The sequence below is a fragment of the Odontomachus brunneus genome, unplaced genomic scaffold (genome assembly GCF_010583005.1).
Source record: "Odontomachus brunneus isolate Ranch 3 - 2012 unplaced genomic scaffold, Obru_v1 Obru_scaffold_057, whole genome shotgun sequence".
Lineage (NCBI taxonomy): Eukaryota > Metazoa > Arthropoda > Insecta > Hymenoptera > Formicidae > Odontomachus > Odontomachus brunneus.
The window spans coordinates 440,818-443,287 of record NW_022639507.1 but is presented as its reverse complement, the minus strand read 5'-3'; the positions used below and the strand labels follow the sequence as shown (position 1 = coordinate 443,287).

Sequence of the window (2,470 nt, the reverse complement as noted above, 5' to 3'; positions counted from 1 at the left end):
AAAAAAAAAAAAAAAAAAAAAAACAATAGGGAACAATAGAGAAAAAACAATAAAGGGAATAATGGAAATATCCCAAATCGATTTCGAAAAATTCCATAATACATGCCATGTTCAAGTTTACAAGATTTTTGGTTAACCCACAAACTTCTATATATAAACTAGACTGCTAATACCCGTATTTAGCGAGTGGTCGGAAAAATATCGGGCGGCCATCTTTGAAAGGACCGAGTTGAAACCGAGTTGAAATGACATGCACTATAGCATATTGCTTCCTTCCACTCACACATTGCCATTCAAGTCACGTATGTAAGATCCTTTCAAAGATGGCGGACAGTATTTTTCCGATCAAACTCTTAACTAAACTATATCTAATTAGCGGTCTAGATATTATATAGAAGTCTGTGGGTTAACCAAATAAGATTTCTAGTTAACCAGAACTTGCAACAGTTTAAGTTGAGCAGTTATCAGTTCTGATTATTCAGAAATCTTGTTAACTTGAATAGAATTCTGGTAATTTCAAAGCCGAAATTTTGGTTCGTTTATATTTTATCAGATATTTGATTAATCTAATCAAATTTCCTTTTCCGTGTATGATATTCTATAGTGTGGATGTTTTCGAAGAGAGACTGAGTATCGGAGATACTCATGACGTGCATGATTTTCAAGTTTATTTGCTCGCTCTCGAAACGCTATTAATCTCGCGAGATGAGTCTTGGAGTTGACTTACTAGTTGCTCGAAGACCATTGGACTTCTCGACGAGATGAAGCTTCTGATTCTGTATATGAGCGGAGATATTATAGCCGGGAAAACCATGCCCAGTGTGTGTGTGAGAGCGTACGTGTATGTTCGCGGGATATTTAGTAGACTGGATATATTAGGGTGCCGTGTGCGTGCTACGTGCATCGGAATGATGATGGTGCCTTCTGACTATTGCAGAATCCTTGGCATGCGTAGAACGGAGGGCGAGTCGTGCGTACGGCTCGTTCCGAGGCTAGCGAAGGGATCAAAGGAGGAGGGTCGTCTGACCGCTCTTGAGCGGTTCGAGGGCCGGTGAGCAGCGCGACAAGGCGAGTATATCCCTTGCCTCCTCGGCCGACGACTAGCAACCCTCCCGTCCGTCACCGTCGACGAACAACAGAACAGGTACGTGCACATTCCGTGTAATCGATACTATCTGTTGTCGGTCGCGTCACCTCGATGCAACTTCGATAAGCCGAGTGAACTAGACGAGCGAAGATTGGTATCTACAGTCACTAATCCAAAAAATACCTTCTCTCTGCATAATTAAAGGCGTGATTTTGCGAAGGCGGGTCGCATTTATGTCCGTGAGAATAAGTTTATTTTGATTTCATCGAGAACCACCTTTGAAATTCGTATGTTTCTTTTTTAGATACGTAGGATAGCATAATTAATTATAGTATAGGGACGTATACTGATTGTCATGATAAACAGAAAAATGCATGCTGCATTCAAGTAAATATTATTTGCTTTAAATATTTTATAAGTTCGTTGGTAGAAATTTCACGCAGTTTCTGATACAATTACTGAACAGTATATTAACTTCTGTCTAGTAACTGACAAATAAAACTGTTGAGATCCTGATTAAGATGTAACACTTTTTCTGTAGTTACTGTGTTCAAAAGATGCGCAAAATCTGAATTTACAGTAAGTAACTGAGTAAATGTTGGCAGTTTTTCAGTAAATCATTATTTATTGCTGCAAATAATGTGTAATACAAAAAATAATTTCGTATACGTATATTAATTATTTCCAACTCATGTAAGATATTTTTACGGACTTGAAAGAGCTTTTTGTTTAAATGTAATGACGAAAAATAATTGACTTATTTTGCACCGACTTCCAAGAGAGATGTTTACATCGAGTGTCCTGGTATCGTATTTACAACACGCAATTTTGTATGTTTAAAATGTGTTATTATATGTTTCAGTACTCAGTTTCTCACAGTCAGTTGATGAAAAGACACACAAATAAAATAAGAATAATTATGAAACCAATTTCTTCAAATTGTTTAAAACAAATTACTTTTCTCTTGAATGATGGTTTGTCAATGCGTCAAGTTGCTGAAAAGTATAGTGTCAGCCAGTCGACAGTCCAAAGAATAAGGAAAAAATATCGTAAAAATATTTGCTAATAGTAGGGTTTAGGGGACCCATCTCCAATGATCTTGATCTTTACATATATTATAGAGGTCATCTTCCTGAGTAACCTTCTGAAGATTTTAGCTGTCGGTAGTTGTTCGTTAAAAAGTTATAAAAGAAGTTGCATAAAATGAATGTAATTTTTGGACATCGTATATATTAAAACATCGAATTTGTAGCTAGGAAGATGCCTGCTACACACACACACACACACACACGCGCGGTCGCTTGCCCGCCCGGGCGGGCTTGCGGTGGGTGCGTATGCCTATTATATATATATATATATATATATATATATATATATATATAT

The 2,470-nt window shown here is 37.1% G+C and overlaps 1 protein-coding gene across 4 annotated transcripts in view; it reads left to right on the top strand.

Annotated features, from left to right (window-relative positions):
* LOC116845753 (inactive rhomboid protein 1) overlaps positions 1-2,470 on the top strand; it is a 340,621-nt gene that overhangs the window by 34,214 nt on the left and 303,937 nt on the right. Inside the window, exon 2 of one of the 4 annotated variants that reach the window (XM_032818809.1) lies at positions 938-1,144. The exons of the other annotated variants lie outside the window; for them this stretch is intronic. The gene's annotated coding sequence lies outside the window, so the exon portion shown is untranslated. The remainder of the gene's footprint in view (positions 1-937; positions 1,145-2,470) is intronic. 4 annotated transcript variants of the gene reach the window in all.